Below are 10,072 nucleotides of genomic sequence, written 5' to 3' on the forward strand. Positions count from 1 at the left end.
TTCCTTTGTAACTTGTACCTGAAAACACTCTGGTCCTTTTTAACCCTCTGTCACAATAGAATAGAGATCACATCTCCTTTATAAAGCATTCTGGAGAAATTGGGTGCAGGTTCATATTCTCATTCAAATGAGGTGATATAAAACTCTCATAAACACGGAGGTCAAATAGAATTTTCTGCCACTTCTGACAGCTTTTCATACAGCAGCAGTTTCTTGTCACATATGTATTACTTTATCACACTTAATAAGAAAACATTCCTTGAAGTAACCATAGAGAATGCAAACACAAGCAGTTACTGAATTTTCTTAAATTGTGTTAAGGAACAGCACTTGGTAAAAAGGGCATTCCAGGAACGATAGCCACTGTTTACTGATTATTTACACATGGAAAAGGCATTGTATTTCCTTTAATTCTCACAATAACACTAGGAGATCGGGATAGTCACTTTACATTTTACAAGAAGGCTCAAGAAAATGAAGTAACTTGCCGCCAGGAGCACCGAGCTAGAGAGAACTTGAAGCCATTATTTGACCCAGGTAGGCCTAGTGCTGGAGCACCCCCTATTGGTCGCTACAATCTGTTGCCTCCCAGGTACTAAATCCTTAACATTCTGCACTGACTTGGAACCAGGCCTGTTTATGCTAAAGTTTAGCAGTTTTATTTGTGTAGTTAAATAATAGTTATGACATCAAATAAACGATCTGACTAAACACGGAGAGTTTTATCCCACTTATAGAAGTTTAATTTCCTTTAAGTTATGTTCTCTACAAATATAAAGAACTACAATAAAGCCCACCACTAATGAAAATCAAATACATAAAGCAGGAAGAAAAGGCAGTGACTTTAAAAAAAAAAAAAAAGACAATGGGGACTTCCCTGGTGGCGCAGTGGTTAAAAATCCGCCTGCCAATGCAGTGGGCACAGGTTCAAGCCCTGGTCCGGGAAGATCCCACATGCCGCAGAGCAACTAAGCCCGTGCGTTACAACTACTGAGCCTGCACTCTAGAGGCCGTGAGCCACAACTACTGAAGCCCGTGTGCCTAGAGCCTGTGCTCCGCAACAAGAGAAGCCACCACAATGAAAAGCCTGCACACTGCAACGAAGAGTAGCCCCCACTCACCGCAACCAGAGAAAGCCTGCGTGCAGCAACGAAGACCAGATGCAGACATAAATAAATAATAAATTTATTTAAAAAAAAAAAAGACAATGATGGGTGCCAGTAGTGAATCCGGTAAGGAAAGAGAAAAGGGATTATCCAGCTGAACCCGCAAAGGTAAGTTTGTTCACCTCAGATTTCAGTCTTAGGCGGGTGCTATTTTGTTCTTTTGATTAATCCTGGTACCATTAACACAAATACCATTCAAAGACTTATCTTTCTATGTCAAAAATATTTTCTAATTTCGTACAGCCCAGGTTTCAAAAGTTTAGTTTGTAAAGAAAAAGTTCCAAAAATAAAGCAGGTAAACAATACATTAACATACTGTTTATCTTTTAAATTGTGTTTGAGATGCAGAAATTTGGTAAAGATTGAGCACAAGCTAACCTACAGGAGTTTGCCATTTAAATATGATTAAAATCTCCTTTCTTAAAAATATTTTGAAAGGAGATAAAAATGCGACTAGTAGATTAACCTATCTCCAGTTTTAAGGTCAATCATTTTCAACATTTAATTTTGTTTTCAGATTGCAAAAGAAACTTGAGAAATACAGGAAAAGAAGGAAAGATAATCCCAGCAGCCATAGAGAACCATGAATAACATTTTATAGTATATCTTTCAGAGCTTATCTAAACAGGTATATAAACATTCTTCTGTTTGATTTTACTGTATATGGTGTTTCCTTATCTGATTTTCTGTCCTAAAAATATACTATGAATACTTCCCACATCATTAGGTATTCTTCTTAAGTATTATTTCTGATGACTATAGTATTACATTGTATGAATGTACTTGTATTAATTTTCTATTGCAGCTGTAACAAATTACCACAAACACTATAAATTTATTTCAGTCTGCTAAGTTGGAAGTCTCACTGGGCTAAAATCTAGGTGTCAGCAGGAATATTTTCCTCTCTGGTGGCTCAAGGGGAGAATCCATTTCTTGGCCTGCTCTAGCTTGAAAGCTGCCTGCATTCCTTGACTTGGGGTCCCTTCCTCCATCATCTAAGCTGGAGCTTAGCATCTTCAAATCTCTCTGTAACTCTGACCTCCTTTTCTGCCCCCTCTTCCACCTTTAAGGACCCTTGTGAGTACACTGGGCCCATATGGATAAAGTAGGACAACCTCTTTTAAAGTCAGATGATTAGCAAACTTAATTTCATCTATAAATTTAATTCCTTAATTTGACATATAACAAAACATATTGACAGGTTCTGATGATTAAGATGTGGACATCTCTCTCTGGGGGGCATTAGTCTGCCTACTCTAGTTATCTTAATTTCCCTTTTTTTTTTTAATATGCCTCTGTACCCAACTGTATTTCATCCATTCACCTGTAGTAAAGATCCTAAGTCAGCAGCACAAATATTTTACAAGTAATTGTTAGCTGCCGTATCTGTACTTTTTCTTCTTATGAAGGGTATAGTTTTTTGGAAATTATTTTAATGACATTTTTCTTTAATTTCTCACATTCAAATCAAATGTAATAAACAAATACATATGGTAAATGTGCAGCTAAATCTTTCAAGGGAAATGAAACAAAAATACCTCTGAATTCTTTCCTTACTTTGATTTCTTAGAAAGTGCTTCTGCCCAAGAAATTCTCTGAGATATGTTTAAGGCCATCTCATTAGACCAGAATAGGTACACGAGGATCCAAAGCTTAATCAAATTCTGTAAGCAATGCAACCACATTCATAAAACTTCTAGTGGTAATTACCAGTGGTGTTTTATTTACTCTGAATAAAAGATATATTAATATTAGATGTTATTAGATGACATGTCTTTTAAACAAAAATACCTCTGAATTCTTTCCTTACTTTGATTTCTTAGAAAGTGCTTCTGCCCAAGAAATTCTCTGAGATATGTTTAAGGCCATCTCATTAGACCAGAATAGGTACACGAGGATCCAAAGCTTAATCAAATTCTGTAAGCAAAGCAACCACATTCATAAAACTTCTTGTGGTAATTACCAGTGGTGTTTTATTTACTCTGAATAAAAGATATATTAATATTAGATGTTATTAGATGAAATGTCTTTTAAAAGGAAGGGTTTGGCAATAACATACCTATTGAATTTAGGATAATCAAATGAGTTTAAAAAATAAACCTCTTTACCTCCATTTCTTTGTGAGAAAACTATTTTATTAACATATTAAAATTTTTATTTCCCCTCATCTACTGTGCTTTTTTTTTTCCTTTTCGATTGCTATCCACTGAAAGAAGATCAAAGATAATTCAAGACCATTTTTAATGCTGTGAGAGAAAAAGCAAACAAACAGTAAAGCATAGACCACAGAGAGGAAATACTATTACTCAAAGTGTGGAATTGGCACCAGTTTTTTTCCCTCTAAAGTGTTGACTTCTCATTTTCTTTGTTTATTGGGGAATGGATAACCCCAGGCCCCCCCATGAGAAATGCCTCTACTCATGTAAAGCACTCCATTGCAGTGACGGAACAAGTGGCCAGAGATTCCACAACAGATTATTTAATCTTAGTTCCTTTGCTAGTGGAAGGATTCCGAGGTCTGTCTTGAACTAAACCCATAGAGTAGTAAGCCTCTTCGCCCGTTTTATTTTTCATTCATTTGAATAGCATATTCTTTGACCTACTATGTGCAGGGCATCAGGCTCTGATACAGAAAAACTATTCCTGCTTCAAGGGGTCACATCTAGTGGAGGAGAGAGACAGAGGTACAGATGGTTATAATACAAAAGGATAAAGAGAAACAGTGTAACATGTAATGATAGAAACATGCCAAACAGGTCAAAGGAGGGCACAGACCTCTATAAGAGTGGGGGAGGGTAGGTGCAGGGAGCTAGTTGGTCACAGAGATGGAGCTGTGGGGAATACTTGGCAAAAGTGTTGAGTTTGTTTAGGGAGGATGGACGAATGAAAGATGCGTGAGTTAAAGACATTTTTCAACTACAGAGTACGCCACAAGTTGAGGATGGAGGAGGCATGGAATAGCATGGTGGGCAGTCACTTGAGCAGTTTAGTGTTGCCAGAAGGCAGAGTTTGAGATGAAAAGAGATTGACTCCTGGAGAGGAATAAAGGAGCCAGATCATGCAGGGCCAGACCTGCCATGCAAAGGAGCCTGGCTGTGTCCGGCCGAGGATGGAGAGACCCTGGCAGGTTCACACAGTGGTAAGTGTGCATTGGCACCTCTGTTGACTATTTGCTGGAACTTCAGTGGAAGAAGATGACGTAATGCTAGATCACAGGACCTCCCTCCATCCCAAAAGTAAATTAAATAAAACTAATAGTGAAAAACAAAAAGTATTACATAAGTAGCATATGAGCAATAAAGGAATGGGCTTTGTCCTACGCCCACTGAAAGGTGGGAGCCGTGAAGATTCAGTAAATGTCACAAATTAATGTGACTTCGTCCTTAGGAAACAGATCTGAGGAAAGAGACTGAATGGAAAGGAATGTTGAAAACCCCACTATTAAAGTTCTAGTTGGAAGAAAGGAGAATGAGGGGTGAGTGGACCAGCTTGTGGAAAAGTATGTACACAACCTTCAGGAACGCAAGACCCTTGCTGCCCTCCCGACGAGTTTCCAGAAGTAGAAACACCATCAGGACTTGCCATTTCATGTGTTCTCTGGTGAAAAAGACAAGCTGAAGAGTAAAGAGGAATACAGTGATACAAGGGTATTCTTTCTACAAAAAGAAATGGAGATACAATCGGCATTTCCCTTGCCCCCTTCCCATCCTGTCCTTTTTCTCCTCTCATTTACCTCTTCCTCACCCCTGACTAATAAGTCAGTGGCCAAAACTTATGAGGTCCAGTTGTCTTATTTGATTTTCTCTTCTGAGAGGAAAACAGGCAAAGGTGCTGGAGGAAAGGGAAGGCATTAGGAGAAATGAGTTACTGGATCTCACTGCCTCTGTCAAAGTGAAGTTCCAGAGTGTCCACCGCAAAACTGGGGAATTTAGGAATCTTAAATTTCCTATCCCCCAATATGGATAGCACACAGTTCTGCCTAAGTGGAGTGAGTTATGAAACTGGACTACAAATGACATTGCAGAAGACAATGATCACAGACTGGTTACCCCAATCTCAACAGCTAGCATCACCTCCCAGAACCCTGCTCTCCAAACTTTCAGCAAAACAAAAGCAGATAGAACTCAAAATACCTCACCCTCAGGATGCAGGTCAAAGAGAAGAAGTGTGAGTTTAGATAGAAAAAGAAAAAGGGGGAAAGAGATGTCAGGGAGAACCTAATCACACTGTATTTGGAGAAACAGTAAGTATAACAATGAACATAGCCCATAAATATGAATAAAATATAAACAAACAGTATGGCACCTGTATATCCAACCAACAGCAAAGAATGGAAGTCAGGCAGGCAGACATGGAAGAGTAGTTTCCCCAAGTTTTTTTAAAAATACATTTGAGAGAGACCTTCAAGATGGTGGAGTAAGACGTGGAGATAACCTTCCTCCCCACAAAACATCAAAAATACATCTGACATGTGGAATAACTCCTACAGAACACCTACTGAACGCTGGCAGAAGACCTCAGACTTCCCAAAAGGCAAGAAACTCCCCACATACCTGGGTAGGGCAAAAGAAAAAAGAAAAAACAGAGACAAAAGAATAGGGATGGGACCTGCACGAGTGGGAGGGAGCTGTGAAGGAGGAAAGGTTTCCACACACTGGGAAGTCCCTTCACCCTGTGTGCAAGCACAGGTCACTTCCACACCAACCCCTCCAGGGACCTGTACAGCCCACCACTTCCAGGGTCCCCTGATCCAGGGACAATTTCCCTGGGAGAACACACGGCACGCCTCAGGCTCTTGCAACATCACACTGGCCTCTACTGCTGCAGGCTCGCCCTGCATTCTGTACCCCTCCCTCCCCCGGCCTGAGTGAACCAGAACCCCCGAATCAGCTGCTCCTTTAACCCCGTCCTGTCTGGGCAGGGAACAGACGCCCTCAGGCGACCTATACACAGAGGCAGGGCCAAATCCAAAGCTGAACCCCAGGAGCTGTGTGAACAAAGAAGAGAAAGGGAAATCTCTCCCAGCAGCCTCAGGAGCAGCAGATTAAATCTCCACAATCAACTTGATGTACCCTGCACCTGTGGAATACCTGAATAAACAATGAATCATCCCAAAATTGAGGTGGTGGACTTTGGGATCAACTGTAGACTTGGGGTTTGCTTTCCACATCTAATTTGTTTCTGGTTTTATGTTTATCTTAGTTTAGTATTTAGAGTTTATTTTCATTGGTAGATTTGTTTATTGATTTGGTTGCTCTCTTCCTTTTTCTTTTATTTATATATAGATACATTTTTTTTTCCTTTTTCTCTTTTGGTGAGCATGAATGTGTATGCTTCTCTGTGTGATTCTGTCTGTATAGCTTTCCTTTTACCATTTCCCCTAGGGTTCGGTCTGTCTGGGTTTTTTTGTTTGTCTGTTTGTTTATAGTATAGTTTATAGTGCTTGTTATCATTGGTGGATTTGTTTCTTGGTTTGGTTGCTCTCTTCTTTCTTTCTTTATTACTTTTTAATTTTTCTAGTTTTAATAACTATAAATTTTTATTTTAATTATTTTATTTTATTGTTAATTTTTCTTTCTTTCTTTTTTTCTCCCTTTTCTTTGAAGCCATGTGGCTGACAGGGTCTTTGTGCTTCAGCCAAGTGTAAGTCCTATGCCTCTGAGGTGCAAGAGCCGAGTTCAGGAGAAAGGTCCACCAGAGACCTCCCAGCTCCACATAATATCAAATGGTGAAAGCTCTCCCAGAGATCTCCATCTCAACACTAAGACCCAGCTCCACCAAATAACCAGCAAGCTACAGTGTTGGACACCGTATGCCAAACAACTAGCAAGACAGGAACACAACCCCACGCATTAGCAGACAGGCTGCCTAAAACCATAATAAGGTCACAGACACCCCAAAACACACCACCAGACGTGGACCTACCCACCAGAAAGACAAGATCCAGCCTCATCCACAACACAGGCACTAGTCCCATCCACCAGGAGGCCTATACAACCCACTGAACCAACCTTAGCCACTGGGGACAGACACCAAAAACAATGGAAACTAAAAACCTGCAGCCTACGAAAAGGAGACCCCAAACACAGTAAGTTAAGCAAAATGAGAAGACAGAGAAACACATAGCAGGTGAAGGAGCAAGGTAAAAACCCACCAGACCAAACAAATAAGGAGGAAATAGGCAGTCTACCTGAAAAAGAATTCAGAGTAATGAAAGTAAAGAAAAGATGATCCAAAACCTTGGAAACCAAATGGAGAAAATAAAAGGAATGTTAAACAAGGACCTAAAAGAGCTAAAGAACCAACAAACAATGATGAACAACACAATAAATTAAATTAAAATTTCTCTAGGAGGAATCAATCACAGAATAACTGAGGCAGAAGAACGGATAAGTGACCTGGAATATAAAATAGTGGAAATAGCTACCACAGAGCAGAATAATGAAAAAACAATGAATAGAATTGAGGACAGTCTCAGAGACCTCTGGGACAACATTAAACACATCAACATTCGAATTAGAGGGGTCCCAGAAGAAGAAGAGAAAAAAAAAGGCACCGAGAAAATATGTGAAGAGATTATAGTTGAAAACTTTCCTAATATGGGAAAGGAAATAGTCAATCAAATTCAGGAAGTGCAGAGATTCCCATACAGGATAAATCCAAGTAGAAACACTCCAAGACACATATTATTCAAACTATCTAAAATTATATACAAATAAAAAATATTAAAAGCAGCAAGGGAAAAACAACAAATAACATACAAGGAATCCACATAAGGTTAACAGCTGATCTTTCAGCAGAAATGCTGCAAGCCAGAAAGGAGTGGCAGGACATATTTAAAGTGATGAAAGGGAAAAACCTACAATGAAGATTACTCCAACCAGCAAGGATCTCATTCCGATCAGACGGAGAAATTAAAATCTTTACAGACAAGCAAAAGGTAAGAGAATTCAGCACCACCAAACCAGCTTTACAACAAATGCTAAAGGAACTTCTCTACTCACGAAATACAAGAGAAGGAAAAGACTTACAAAAACAAACCCAAAACATTAAGAAAATGGTAGTAGGAACATACATATCGATAACTACCTTAAATGTAAATGGATTAAATGCTCCAACAAAAAGACATAGACTGGCTGAATGCATACAAAAACAAGACCCGTACATATGCTGTCTACAGGAGACCCACTTCAAAAATAGGGTCACATACACAATGAAAGTGAGGGGATGGAAAAAGATATTCCATGCAAATGGAAATCAAAAGAAAGCTGGAGTAGCAATTTTCATATCAGACAAAATAGACTTTAAAATAAAGACTATTACAAGAGACAAAGAAGGACACTACATATTGATCAAGGGAATCAATCCAAGAAGAAGATATAACAATTGTAAATATTTATGGACCCAACATAGGAGCACCTCAATACATAAGGCAAATGCTAACAGCCATAAAAGGGAAAATCAACAGTAACACAATCACAGTAGGGGACTTTAAGACCCACTTTCACCAATGGACAAATCATCCAGAATGAAAATAAATAAGGAAACACAAGCCTTAAATGATACATTAAACAAGATGGACTTAATTGATATTTATAGGACATTCCCTCTAAAAACAGCAGAATAGGGGCTTGCCTGGTGGCACAGTGGTTGAGAATCTGCCTGCCAATGCAGCGGACATGCTTCGAGCCCTGGTCTGGGAAGATCCCACATGCCACAGAGCAACTGGGCCCGTGAGCCACAACTACTGAGCCTGCACGTCTGGAGCCTGTGCTCTGCAACAAGAGAGGCTGCGACAGTGAGAGGCCCATGCACTGCGATGAAGAGTGGCCCCCACTCGCAGCAACTAGAGGAAGCCCTCACACAGAAATGAAGACACAACACAGCCAAAAATAAATTAATAAAAAAAAAAAACCCAGCAGAATACACTTTCTTCTAAAGTGCTCATGAAACATTCTCCAGGATAGATCATATCTTGGGTCACAAATCAAGCTGTGGTAAATTTAAGAAAATTGAAATTGTATCAAGCGTTTTCTGACAACAATGCTACGAGACTACATATCAATTTCAGGAAAAATATCTGTAAAAAATATAAACACATGGAGGCTAAACAATACACTACTAAGTAACCAGGAGATCACTGAAGAAATCAAAGGTGAAATCAAAAAATACCTAGAAATGAATGACAATGAAAACACAAAGACCCAAAACCTATGGGATGCAGCAAAAGCAGTTCTAAGAGGGAAGTTTACAGCAATACAATCCTACCTCAAGAAACATCTCATATAAACAACCTAACCTCACACCTGAAGCAATTAGAGAAAGAAGAACAAAAAAACCCAAAGTTAGCAGAAGAAAAGAAATCATAAAGATCAGATCACAAATAAATGAAAAAGAAATGAAGGAAACAATAGCAAAGATCAAAAAAAGTAAAAGCTGATTCTTAGAGAAGTAAACAAAATTGATAAACTATTAGCCAGGCTCATCAAGAAAAAAGGGAGAAGACTCAATCAATAGAAATTAGAAATGGAAAAGGAGAAGCAACAACTGACACAGCAGAAATACAAAGGATCATAAGAGATTACTACAAGCAACTATATGCCACTAAAATGGACAACCTGGAAGAAATGGACAAATTCTTAGAAAAGCATAACCTTCCAAGACTGAACAAGGAAGAAATAGAAAATATAAACAGACCAACCACAAGCACTGAAATTGAAACTGTGATTAAAAATATTCCAACAAACAAAAGCACAGGACCAGATGGCCTCACAGGCAAATTCTATCAAACTTTTACAGAAGAGCTAACACCTATCCTTCTCAAACTCTTCCAAAATATAGCAGAGGGAGGAACACTCCCAAATTCATTCTACAAGGCCACCATCATTCTGATACCAAAACCAAAG

The sequence above is a fragment of the Globicephala melas genome, chromosome 13, assembly GCF_963455315.2.
Source record: "Globicephala melas chromosome 13, mGloMel1.2, whole genome shotgun sequence".
In the NCBI taxonomy this organism is placed as follows: domain Eukaryota; kingdom Metazoa; phylum Chordata; class Mammalia; order Artiodactyla; family Delphinidae; genus Globicephala; species Globicephala melas.